Source organism: Aythya marila, assembly GCF_965140915.1.
Source record: "Aythya marila genome assembly, chromosome: Z".
Classification (NCBI taxonomy): Eukaryota; Metazoa; Chordata; class Aves; order Anseriformes; family Anatidae; genus Aythya; species Aythya marila.
In genome coordinates, this window is record NC_139080.1 from 30,529,519 (window position 1) to 30,543,900 (window position 14,382).

The window sequence follows — 14,382 nt, forward strand, 5'->3', positions numbered from 1 at the left end:
AAGGTCTCCCTGGAGTCTTCTCTTCTCCAGGCTGAACAACCCAAACTCCCTCAGCCTGTCTTCATAGCAGAGGTTCTCCAATGCCTTTATCATCTTTGTGAAACCTCCTCCAGACTTGTTCTAGTATTTCTATGTCCTTCTTGTGCTGGGGGCCCCAGAGCTGAATGCAGGAGTCTCACAAGAGCAGAGTAGAGGGGGAGAATCACCTCCCTGTCCCTGCAGGCCAGGTTGCTTTTGATGCAGCCCATAATATGGTTACTGCCATCTCACTTTGAGCGTCTCATCAACCAGTATCATCAGGGCCTTCTCTTCAAGACTGCTCTCTATCCATTCATCAGCCTGTATTCATGTTTGGCATTGCCCCAGCCCAGGTGCAGGGCCTTGTACTTGGCCTTTCTGAACCTCATGAGATATGCACAGGCCCACCTCTCAGGCCTGTTCAGATCTCTCTGGATGACATCCCTTCCCTCCAGTGTGTCAACCACACCACACAGCTTGGTGTCATCCGCAAATTTGCTGCGCATGCACTCAATCCCACTGTCCTTGTCACCAACAAAGATCTTAGATAATACTGATTCCAATATTGGTATATTCAATATTTAATCATGTCATATTGAGGTGTTTTTGCTGTAAATTATTTTCCAAAACCACATTATTGACATGGTAGCAACCAGCTATGCCTGTAAAGAACATTTTACAAAAAGTCAAGAAGCATTTCAACACCTGGACAGTATTTATTCTTATCAATTAGCTATCATTTAAACAAGTCTGATAGCAAACAGGGATGATTGCTCAATGTTTTTTGAATCTAGAGTTTACAAAAAACAGCGGAGCAGTTTGTGAAGGACTGCATGCTGCAGGAGGGGAATGAGCATGATGATGAAGGAACAGCACAAAGCATTACAGACTGACTGCAATGCCTATTACCCATCCCCTGCACTGGGAGGTGGAGGTGAAAAAATCAGGAGTAGAGTTGGGCCTTCGAAGAAGGTGGGGTTGGGGGAAAGGTGGTTTTAGTTTTGTATTTATTTCTCACTATTCTACATGTACTTTTTTAGTAATTGGAAATAAGTTATTTATGCTCCGCAAGTCAAGTCTGTTTTGGCTCTGACAGTAAATCATCAGCCTGTCCTTATGTGAGTCTTCTCTATTTCTGTATATGAGATGGCCTCAAGTTACACCAAGAGAGGTTTAGGTTGGATATTAGGAAAAAATTCTTCACTGAAAGGGTTGTGAAGCATTGGAACAGGCTGCCCAGGGAAGTAGTTGAGTCACCATCCCTGAAGGTATTCCAAAGACATGTAGATACAGTGCTTAGGGACATGTTTAGTGGTAGACTGGGCAGTGCTAGGTCAGTGACTGGCCTTGATGATCTTAGAGGTCTTTCCAACCTAAATGATTCTACGTCGATCCATGATGTTTTCTTTTTATTTTCTCCCCCTGTCCTGTTGAGGAGGAGGAGTAAGAGAGCAGCTGGGTGGGCACCTGCTGGTCAGCAAAGGTTAACCCACTACAGATACACATCATACTTCAAATGTGCAGACCAGGTGGAAAACCACTGTGCTTTTTCTACTCATTCTACTCATCACAGAACCATCAATAAGCAAAACGTTTGAAGGTGTGGTATTGTAAAGATTGATGCAGCTTGCATTGCTATAGCCTGCAATAGCACTTTGCCTTCCCAAAGTGCTTTATAATGTCAGAATTACGTAAAATATTTACATGCAGTAAAGGTGAATGCAACTTTGATTGTGTACGTTTTGAGCAGAGAAATTTAGACAGAGCAAGGATTTGCCAAAACCAAGTAATTACAAATGGCATAGCCAGAACTCTAAATCATGTTTCCTAGCCCTATACACATCCCTTCAGTGTTGTGGTAATGGCAGCTTTGTGGTATGTCTGACATCCATGCACATTATCATCACTAAAAAATATAAGAATAAAGTAAGATACCAACATATTTTCCATACCTGCCAGAGTGTGAACACTTTAGATATGAACTGCAAAACAAAGCTAAGTGCCTTGCAAATGTATTAATCAGGATCGAGTTTGACCTTTTACTATTTACTGATTTTTTCAAAACTGAAATGAATTTTTTTGTGTGTGTTTTTCCCTAAATGAAATGTAACAACTTGTGGATAGGAAGCTTGAAATGACTCTAACCTGAGTGCTTTTTGTAACTTATTTTTAATGGATGAGATGATATAGAGTGCTTATGTGTATGTGCGCGACAGAAATCTAAATAAAGATTTTATTAAGTTAATTAACTTATTAAACTTTAATAACTTTTAACTGTGGACATGGACTTGCCAACATTGTGCTACTAGGTTTCACAGATTATAGTTGTCAGAAAGAGCTTAAAGCCAGTAAAATGTCTACCTTTGCTGTAACGCAGAAGTTAAGATATAAAAAATTCAGACATCAGAGAACTGGATAGTTTAACACAAGATTCACAAATGTTTTTCAGAAGGCAACTGATCAAATTAGTGTTCGTCAGTGTTCTAATTATAAACTATTCAGGCAAACACTATTGAAGTAAACCTGATCTCTCCTTTCAAATGCAGCTTTCAGTTTCAGAGAGACTAAGAACTTACTGCAAAATTTTATCACAAGTCCTTTACTCAGAAAGATCTTGATCGATTCATTTAGGTTGACTTGGTTGTGAGACCTACAAAAGAACTTGCTGGAATATAAATTTACTTTTAATTAAAAAACAAAGATGCAATTTTGAGGCACTAATAATATAGATATTTGGAAGAAGAAATGGCTGATAACCCTCCAATGAGCAGCAAGAGTTGTCTGGTCTGCTTGGGAGAATGAGCTGATCTTAAATGAAAGCAGCCAAGCACTCAGTGAGAGGAAAAGATTGCAGAGGGGAGCTTCAGAGAGAGATGGTTACAGGCTTCTCATGGGAATTAGAGCCCTCTGGTATGTTCAAGGCCCCGCCACAATCTTCCTTGCTGAGACATAACAAAGAAAAGGTTTATAATAAAACAGCTAGTTGATTATGTGCAAGCACATTTAATGTGTTTCATATTATTAGACATATTTCTATTTCTTTAATCTTATTTCACTTTAATTTTAGCTATAAAATTTAACAAAGATATATTTAAGTCTGTTACAGTAGATTTTTTAATAGGTGACAGGGAAAAATGAGCTCACTTTATGCAGCTTTCCTCTTGATTACTCAAAAGGCATTTAAGGCTTTAATAGCTTTGAAGTGACAATTTAGAAATAAAGACACATCATGTCTTCATTATAAACCATCTGGAAATCTAAGTGTCAGTATACTAGCTACACACTGAACTGCGTATATCTCATGCTTCGGTCCTGTTGTCTTAGTGGCAGGACAGGTTCTAGTATTTTTATAGGAAAACAGACAATATGACAATGTCTTCTTTTTGCCATCTGTTCAGTTTCTGAAAGCACTGCTTTAATTCACAATGATGAATTAATCTTTTTATTATAATCTAAGATTAATCTCAATGTATTTGTCATCATTTTTCAGTTTCTGTCTGGTTATACCACAAACCTAGTAGCATGACTTTAAGTTGACTTTGGAATTGAATTTCAATAGGGCAGGAATTTATCATGGATTGCTGAAAGTTACTCACTAGCTGTGTGGAAATAGGACATCTATGGAAATGGAAGCGATCAGCTGAGTTTTAAAGTCTGATTGTGCACAGTAGATAATTAGTTTCTAGATGTTTAACCCAGAAGGATTTTTCTCCCCGTGCTTTCTCTTCAATCACAAAATGCATCAAAAGCTGAAGAAAGTATAATGCTCTACAGAAAAGATCAGGTCAGACAGAAATACATGATAATTCTTATGTCTGTTGCCCATAATCTCTTTATCATTTGCTGTATTCTCTTGCCATTTTGTCGAATGTAGCCTCGCAAAGAAATCCAAACAAAATGTGCTTGAATAACATCTCAGTGAGGTTCCAGTTCTGACTACAGACCCTTAACTACTAAATAAATACAAAGAGCAAATTTAACTACTTAGTGTTTTTGCAACTCTAATAATGTTTTCTAACAACAAGGTTGAAGTAGGATGTTGACAAGCTTTTCTCCCACTCCCAGCATGGAGTTAGTGCAGGAATATTTCTATGGCAATTCTGTAGTATTAGCGCTAATAAGCAGAACAGCTACTGCTTGTCTAAAAAGTTGCCAATATCAGAAACCATGGAAATACTAGTGTAATTCTGTTCTTAAACCCAGTAATGCCATAGTGGGATACGCGTTCGGCAAAGAAAATAGATTATTGCCTGTACAATTAGATGCTAATCTATAAATGGTTATTAAAATAATTATATTACAAACATTTATCATGCAAGTTACTTATCTGTAGATGAAGGCTGATTCTGGGGTGAAGACAGAGAGATCCCCCTGTGACCTGCAACCTGAGATGAAACAGTGGCACTTGAGATGCTTTCTAGCTGGTCCCCACCTCCCCGAGGGCTACAGCACAGTCCTTTTCTGTGGTTATGATGCCAAGCTATGCTGGCAAGCATTTGGACTGTTTCTCCTTACATTCAGCACAAAGAAAATAAAGATACTACCAAGGTGACATTTGGTAAAATCGTGGCTGCAACAAGCTCCATTGTCTGTAATGGAAGAGCTGCCACTGAATCCTCTACCTTCAGCTGCTGAGTTGCACAGCTCAGCTACATTTAAAGATACCAAGTCCAGCACTGCTGCTGAATGCAGTGGTGCTGCTGACACCAGTTTCCTTTGGTTTGAGTGTTGAACACTGCTGCTTTTTGTGCAGTACTCTTACTTTGGCCTAAATATTTTAAACCAATTGCACTTCTTAACAAGTAGTACACAACAGTAATGTACAAGTGCCTGAGACTGACCAGGGGTGGGGTGGCAGGGCTGGGAATGGGCTTGAAGAAAGCAGCTCTGAGTTTTTTCACTTGGAACCTGCTAATGTTGGCAGAGGCAGGCTCTAGAAAGGCTTAAGCACTGCTCTGAATTATGGTTTCTTAGATCTCCTAGTAACCGCTCTGTTTCTTAAACACTGTGCCAGCTCAGCTGCAGAATGAATACTGTACTTCAGTACTCTTCTGTCTGAATGCATCTTTAATACAGCAACAAGAGAGTAACTTTGCTTAAAACAAGAAAATACAATGCTAAAGCCTTCTCTTTGGCAGCAGGTCAGAGGCAGATGTAAAACCTGACAGCAATTTTAATTGCTGCTTTGCAGTCAGTTTTCTTTGAAAACTGATGCCTAAGTGGAATATGATTTCACAGGCTGCAAATTTAATCTCAGAAATAAAGTTTACCCTTTTTCAAGGTACATGATAAACATGCTTCCTATCCTCCAGTAGTTGGTAAATTCAGCAAAAGGGTGAATCAAACATAGCCCGGTACTGCCACTTAATCCAAGTCTAGGAAAAGATCAGCTATTCCTCCTCACTATTAACAACTGAATAGAGAGATGATATAAAGTCTGAATAGCTAGGTGGAAAGATGTGCCTGATTTTCCTTTAGATGCTGGACCAGACTATAAGAAGGACTGGTTCTATGTTCTTATCTGGGAGTTTAGTTTCTATACAGGAGTTGCTCAAATAGATATATGCTGATATATTTACAACAGTAAAACAAGGACATTGAAATATATTCTATAACAGAGTAGTCATTTTATTTTGAGCATTTGATTTATAAGCTCCATTGTGGAAAATGATTACATGCTCTTAAATTACCATTTTTTAATAAACTATTACAATACAGTCAGACTTCTTCACCATGCCTAGACCTTTACAAACAGATGCAATAGGGATAGGTTTGGGATTACTTCCTCTCAGCTCTGCTGGAAACCAATACAGAAAGCCTATTTGTTGATATTTCCTCCCTCAATGCATAAAAAAGCTCAGCTTTGGCAAGAAACTATATTCTTCTAGCCAATACTAAAACAAACAAACCAAAATCCAAACCAAAACAAAAAACAACACGCTAAACCAAACAACCAATCATAAGAAAAGAGAAAGAAAGCACCATTTTCTATCTGGTTTGAATTAGTAGAAAATGTGGCAAACAATGTATGCTATACCAGGTCTGATGGCCTCATATCTTGTAGCAGCATAAATTGTTTTGCCAGCACTAATTATCAAATCGTTCCTTTTAATTAAGTGTTGATACTCAAACTTCCTTAATGTTTGCTTTAAATGTGAAAACATATTTTAACCAGCAGAAAACATATTTTAAAACAGCTTAAACTGGATTTTGTTGGACTAGCAGAAAGAAAGAACAACATAAAATGGTACTGTTTTACTCAAAATACAGAACTGGACTTCCTGTCAGATAAAATGTCAATGAAATACTTATCCACTGTGCACCACATTTCAAGTGATCTTGGATTTACAGTATAGTTAGATAACTATGGGAGGTTGTCCCTGGTGTAGAGGAACCTGATCCAGGACTCCTACCTCACTTTGTTTAAAGTTAAATTAGAGAATTCAGCACAGGGTTGGATTGTCCACATCAACAGATGCACAACTGTCCAAACACAATCCACACCTACTGGAACAACAGTTTAGAAGGCATTGCTTTTTCTGATCAGAGAGATCAGCTTACATACTCTAGCTTTCTTACAGAAAGTCAGTTTTCAGCTTGGACTTAGAAATACAGTCAAGTGTTTTTACTGAAAACTTTTACTGAAAATCAATCCATGATTGATTGAATCACATTCATTTCTTTGATTTCTGTTTTGAAATAAAGTTTAGTCTTAATATTTTTTGTTTTAAATGTGTGATATTTTAACTGAATTTTAAGTGTTTCAAAATTACTCATTGGAGATTTATTTATATCTTTATCACAGATACTTACAGATGAATCACAGATACTTACATAAGAATCACAGAATCACAGAATCACAGAATTTCTAGGTTGGAAGAGACCTCAAGATCATCGAGTCCAACCTCTGACCTAACACTAACAGTCCCCACTAAACCATGATAGGAAAAATCCAGTAAGTGCTATGTTATTGGGAATAATGATAAATTTTCATTTTATTTTCAATTAACATTTTTTCAAAGCCTTGGAATGACTGTTAATTTCTCTTTACTCCTTTATCTGTAATCTAAGCTTCTCTGGATTGTAGATCTTGTTTTGCTATAAGCATTAAAAGGCTATTTTTCCATTGCTATTCATTTTACTCTAGTGAGTGAACAAAACACATTTAAATCATCCACAAATCATCTGTAAGTATCTGTGATAAAGATATAAATAAATCTCCAATGAGTAATTTTGAAACACTTAAAATTCAGTTAAAATATCACACATTTAAAACAAAAAATACTAAGACTAAACTTTATTTCAAAACAGAAATCAAAGAAATGAATGAGCATCTTTCAAGGTCATTCATTTTCATACCGTACATTTCCATTTCCTTTGTGTAAACTGAAAAAATGGAGCCCAGTGTTCACAATTTAGTTGAATGAGTATTGTAAAAAATGCAGCTCCATAACTTGAGCTATTAAGACTATCTTAAACTAAAGACATTTCACATCTTTGGGAAAATTCGTTCTTTAAAATGAACATAGGAAGTAAAGGAATTTGGCATTTAATAGTACAACCACGTTTTGAACAAAAGGGGCAACAAATAACATATTGAAATCAAAAAGGCAGAAAAACCTCCAAGATGATTTCTGTTTTGTCTTGGCTGTGTGTTTCACAGTAGTCCACTGGATGGCTCCCTTACCACCGTGTTTTGCTGTTTCATTGACCATATTACCACGAGGTAAGTTTTACTGGCTGAGGAAACTTTCCTTACAACAAATGAAAAAGTATCTCCACTTGTGGTCCACGAACTTGCAAATTATTTCAAGGTGTTCTCCCAAAGCAATAAACTTCAGCTTCCTTTGGGAATATGTCCTGGTTTCGGTTAGAACAGAATTAATTTTCTTCCTAGTAGCTGGTGGAATGCTGTGTTTTGGCTTAGGATGAGAAGAGTGCTGATAACACCCCGATGTTTTAATTGTTGCAGAGCAGTGCTTATACCAAGCCAAGGACATCTCAGCCTTTCGCTCTGTCCTGCCAGCAGGCAGGCTGGGGGTGCAGTAAGAGCTGGGAGGGGACAGACCCAGGACAGGTGACCCAAACTAGCCCAAGGGGTATTCCATACCATCTGACGTCATGCTAAACAATATATAGGGGTGGCTAGCCGGGGGGAGGGGGCCGGACTGCTCGGGGTTAGGCTGGGCATCGGTCAGCGGGTGGTGAGCAATTGCATTGTGCATCACTTGTTTGTACATATTATTATTATTTTCCTATTATCACCATTGTATTATTATTATTGTTATTATTATTTTGTTATTGTTATTTTCCTGTCTTATTAAACTGTCTTTATCTCAACTCACGGGCTTCACTTTCCATTTCTCTCCCCCGTCCCAGAGAGGGAGGGTGGAGGGTGAGCAAACGGCTGCGTGGTATTTAGCTGCCAGCCAGGTTAAACCACGACAGAATAAAAAAAAAAAAAAAAAAAAAAAAAAAAAAAAAAAAAAAGAGCTGAAAATCTCTGAGTACATAAAACTGGAACAGATATGTTTAACAACAACAACTTCCCATGGAGTATCCTGGAAAACAATTCAAATGAATTGAGGTAGATTCTGACACTTCCATGCTCTTGTAATGCACTACAGCCAAGGACACACACAGTCATCTTAACACTAAGTAATCCTTCCCACTGAGAAAACCTTGTAAAGGCAGTATGGCAAAGAACTATCTGGAATGGAGGTAAGCTGAAAATGCTCTGGTTCTGTGAGCCCAGAGTGACAGAAAGAGAGGTGTGGGTCAGTGTACAGCTGACACTGTACATTGCAGCCACTCGGGTGTGCAGCTGTGGATTCACATTAATTTTAAGAGCAGGTTGGCCCCAGAAAGGACAGGCCTGCTCACTCCTTTCTTCAGTTACATCTAACAACTGTTAGATCTGCAGGATATGTCAGATCAACAGGCTGATTAGATGGAATTTTTCTGATGTATTAGTTTTAGATCAGATGGTAAAATCTGACTGTAGGATCTCCACAATATAACACAAGGCATAGTCTGCAGTTATAGTGTGTAAAGTGTAGCATAAACCCATATCCTCTCTGTTGTAAAACTAAAGTGTTTTCCCACTTTGGTTGCATTTTAGTTGTATTTCTAATGGGATTTAATTGCAAAGTCTGTTACCAGATAAAAATCACCTACATGTCATAAAATTCCTAAATGTCTCCTAAAACAATTCCTGTGTCATAACCATTTGTGCTAGGTCAATTTATCAGATAGAACTGTCTTACACCGCCTTTAGGAATTGATACTTGTTTGTACTCTGGCAGAGAATTTAGCTGAATAAAATTTCAACCTATTTATTGCAAACTGCCAGATGCAACACAAAGAGAGAAGAGCTGCCCAAGGGGCCAGCTCAGCTGCAGAGTTTGGCTGAGCCTGTGTGGTGGTTTTACTCGGGTGGGCAGCTGAGCTCCACCACAGCCGCTCTCCCACTGCCCCTCCTCAAAGGGAAAGAGATAAAATATGATGCAAAGGGCTCAAGGGTTTAGATAGGGATGGGCAGGTTGCTCAACAATTATCATGACAAGCAAAACAGACTCAAAGTAGAGAGACAGCAAGATTTAGTGCCTATTACTACCAAGCTAGAGAAGCAAGAAACAAAGGAAAGAAACCAAAACCGCCTTCCTCCCATCCACCCTCTTCCACCTCCTCCCCCAAGCAACGCGTGGGAAAACGGGGGCTGCGGTCGGCCTCTGGCACTTCGTCTCAGCTGCTCCCTCGCGGTCACGCTGCCCCTGCTCCCCGTGGGGTCCCTCCCACGGGATGCCGACCTCCCTGAACTGAGCCTGCAGGGGCTGCCCAGAGGCAGCAGCTGCTCAAGCACTGCTCCCACACGGCTCTGTACCACGGGGTCGATCCATCCCCCAGGAGCAAACTGCTCCAGCACGGGTCCCCCACGGCTGGGCGGCAGCTCCCCCCAGACCCCCTGCTCCTGCGTGGGCTCCTCTCCACGGGCTGCAGCTCCGGCCCGGGGCCTGCTCCTGCGGGGGCTCTCCGTGGGCTGCAGCCTCCTCCAGGCCACATCCACCTGCTCCCCAGGGGCTCCTCCACCCATGGGGGGGCTGCAGCGTGGAGATCTGCTCCATGTGGGACACATGGGCTTCAGAGGAACTGCTGCTGCATGCCTGGAGCACCTCCTGCTGCATTGACCTGGGGGCTACAGGGCTGCTTCTCACTCCTCTCTCTCCCAGCTGCTGTTCCTCGCCAGGTTTTCATTCTTTCCTTTATTAAATACGCCTCTCACAGAGGCACAAACAACATCGCTTATTAGCCTGACTCTGGCCAGCGGCAGGGCCCTTAACCAACACGGGGCAGCTTCTGGATTCTTCTCACAGAAGCCACTCCTATGGCCCCCCGCTGCCAAAACCTTGCCACATAAACCCAGCACAGCCTGATGCACAGCTGCCTTGTAAACAGAGTGGATCACTTACAGAATAAAATAACTGAAGATGGAAACAGAAGGTCAATATTGTTATAATATGAACAAAGGCAAAATCTTGTCTACCTGCCTACTGTTCTGTCAATGTATATTGAATACAAACTGAGGCAGTATCTTAGTCTACGAATGTACAGAACAGCTGCAGTAATGGTGGCAAGACATTGGTTCTGACAGGCAATAAAATCCTTTACTTCCCACTGTGGAGAGACTTTGGAATAAAACTGGACCAAATCCAAGAGGTTCACAAGCAGAACAAAAGCAGAAGAGGTCCAAGAATGGATCCAACGATGGTCCCATACTGTCCCATTCTACTCAAAGGCTTCAAATATCTATCCTGCTGCAAGGGACTGATATGATACTTGCACTTGTAGCTAAGACTTTTGTAAAACTAAACTACACTTACCACTTTTTTTTTTTTTTTTTTTTTTTTTTTTGTAGAGCTGGGTCTGTTGTGGCTCTAGCTATAAATACCAGTTATGTAAATCACATAACAGCTATGAAAGTTTCATATATCTAGGTTTATAATCCAATAGTGGAACTACGTATAGTGACCTTATGTGCAAACAGACATCAGAATAGTCATTTTTTACACAAAACAGGGGGCTTAATTTTCTCTCTCACAGATTTAAAATGGACTGTCGTGGTGGGCATGGCAATATACTATAAATACCATGACAGTTAAATATTTAAGAAATATGGTTCAATTATATTTGCCATTTCAAAGACAATGCCCAACCCTGTGCATAGCTACGATAGCCACTGGTGTGTTTACAAATGATGGACATGGCAGAGGAGCCTCGTCCTACTTCTTCACTGAAAACATGCCTCCTGCAGACATGAGGCCTGCAGGTTCTCCTAACACTGACTCTAGTCTGAGCAAGTGTGAATGTTACTCTAATTCATGTGCACTGTTTTGTGTACTCGCCCTAACTTTCAGTTACATCCAAGCTACAGCCTTAATGCTAGGTAGATGTGATGTGCCATTGCTTGTGATAGGACAGACTTCATGTTAACTAGAAACTCCAGCCTTAGGACTTCTGGATTTATTTTGGTCTACTTCAAGTTCTGGTTTAGCTTGCTTTGTAGTATGAGCAATTATCTAACTGTTTTGGTAATTATCTAGTATTAGGTAATAGGTGACTATTCCCTATTATTATATTTTACCTAGAGGATGACTACCCTACTACCTCTTATTGCACTATATTTTACCTTTTGCTTAGCTTTGCACTGTCACCTGTTGTAATGCCTCTTGTAACTAATTGTTGCATTCTGGAAATAATAGGTAGCAACAGGAAGTAGCTGTTTTCTGTAGGAAGAGATATCTGTGAGCCTACAATAAAATGCAGTATAGTGAAGAAGAAAAATCAGACAAGAGCAGACGCCTTGAAAGTCTGGTCACAGAATCATACTGGGGTCCTCATGGTATAAACAAGTCACTAGTCTATTACTGGTCAATAAAGGAGTAATGGCCATGAAAGAACAAGTATCAGACATATGTAAAAATACACCTTATATTAAATTTCAATCTACCTTGGACTTTCAGTCTTATGAAAAAAAAAAAAAAAGGTAATTCATTGAACATTAATAAATGTAAAAAGTTATTCCAAACACACCCTAAGGTGAGGTAAAAGGAACCATTAGCATCAGTATTTTATACCTGCTAGCAAGAAGGAAGAAACACCCAACCATCAACATCATGCTCCTCTCACTGATAGACTCAGGATGAAGCCCCCAGACTGAAGCCATTAATGTTTCAGACTCAGAGGGTGAGTAGAAACGCTAGCATCCTGTCAAAGAAAGGTATACTAGAAAATGTGCATTTATCAGTTTTAACTGAAATCCAAACTATGTGCGCTAGTACCAATTTAAAGGGACTGATAATATTAATTCTTGATCATCCTGCTAAGATTTTTCCTGGACTAACAGTAGATTCTTGGCTTTGCATGTAAGGTATGTTCTTTGGCTCACAGCTGCAGAAATTGTGCAACTAAATGAGGGAAATTCAAACTGGTCTGCTGTTGAATACAACAAACAGATCAGAAGATACACACACGTATATATATATATGTAAGCTCATTACACAATGAGAAAATTTTATCTTGCAAAATATATCTCAGAATAATGATATCAAAAACAATAGCATTTCTTATCTCTTGCCATCCTTGTGTCTGTGTGTGTATATATATATATATATGCATATAACGAAGGTGAGTTTTGTCCATATCTGGGAAAAAAATGAAATCAGCCTTTGATTTTGGAAATCGATTCCAGTAACTATTGAGGATCCAGAAGTAGCTGTTTGAGCTGTTTTTATCTTCCGCAAGACAGAATCTAAGATTTCCCTTACCATTTCTGTGCTCCTAACTCTAGACAGATACAAACTGTCCGCATGGAATTCAAACAGCTCCCTATGCATCATACTGCCTCTTTCAGATGTCCATCTAGGACATCTAATTTTAGCACAGGATGTGCAGGAAACTTAAATGCTTCACTCAGAGGTCTAGGTTCTACTACAGAAGTGGTAGGTGTTGCATTGCTGTGAGAATACGTCAATTTATCCCACAAGTCATTATGAAGGTCTAGCGACATTGAACCCGCGTTCTGTGCTGTTGAGTGGTTCCTGACTACTGGCAGAGTAGGGGCCTCCAACTTGCTCATAGGCCCCTAGGGATAGCCACAGCATACAAAAATGTTGTAAGGTTGGGTTGTGGGTAGTTCATGAATTGCTGCTGTGAGGGACAGGCAGGATTAGAAATATTAATAGAAAGATATAGCCACTATTGCCACTAAAAACTACTTGACAAAATTATAAATCTTTTTAGGAGTTAGAGAGATTCTTTACACTTTATAATCTGTTAGTTTTCAGATTTGCAGTACTTGGTCTTTTTCAGTATACAGCCTCTTTGTTTTGGTTGCCTTTCATTTCCTTATACTGAAACAATACACAGTAGCAGCAAACTGACTATGGAAGATGTTATAGTAACTTACATTTTCTGTAGTTTACACTGCTGAGACAAACATTCTTTTCTGGTCTGGGTACTCAAGGCTTCAGCTTTGAAAAACTTTTCTCCCTGGCATTTTATTAATAATCTGGCCACTGTATATGGAGAAACAGACCCATATAAGTGAATATAATTTCAGCAGATTGAATCTTGTGTTTAATTATGCAACTAAAAAATAACTGTACTAAAAAAAAAAAACACTATAATTTGGCAAGCATGTACTTCCTAATGAGGACTAATTGCTTCAGCTTTCACAAATACATATTTTTATAATTAGGACATAATTACCTGAAATAGTCTTTATGCACTTTTTACTTTTATAAAATGCTAGACAAATAGGATGAGAGAATCAGTCCTTTATTTTCCCTGTATTTGTATGCTTGTTTCCAGGTAAATTGGTAAAATGTTGAAAGTAGTCTTTGAGAGATATAAATTTTATCTTCAGTCCATATATTTATTTTTTTATTGGAACAGCAGCACTAATTTTCACAGGTGAAGATATGCACCAATGTAATTGCAAAACCAGAACATACACAATTGCTCCTAATGAAGCAATTTAAGGCAGTAATATGAGGGCTAGGGTTATCATTTCCATTAGGAAATGGATGGTGATGATGTACTGTTAAGGCTGGGTCTGGTGCAGATGAAAGTTTGAGTCAGGCTGGAAGCCGACCCTGCTGGGCCAGGGATTCAGGAGGATTGGCAGCCATTGCTGAGCAAGGGAAAGACTTAGAAGTAGACTGATGTGATCCATGCTAAGACAGTCTCCTTATGTATTTAAAAATTACTGAAGCATGTTCTTAGGCTGAGGTTTAGACCTAGAAATGGTTTCCTAATGTGTTACTGCTCATGCTTGCACTTGCGGAGTTTGGTGTACTAGGGTTA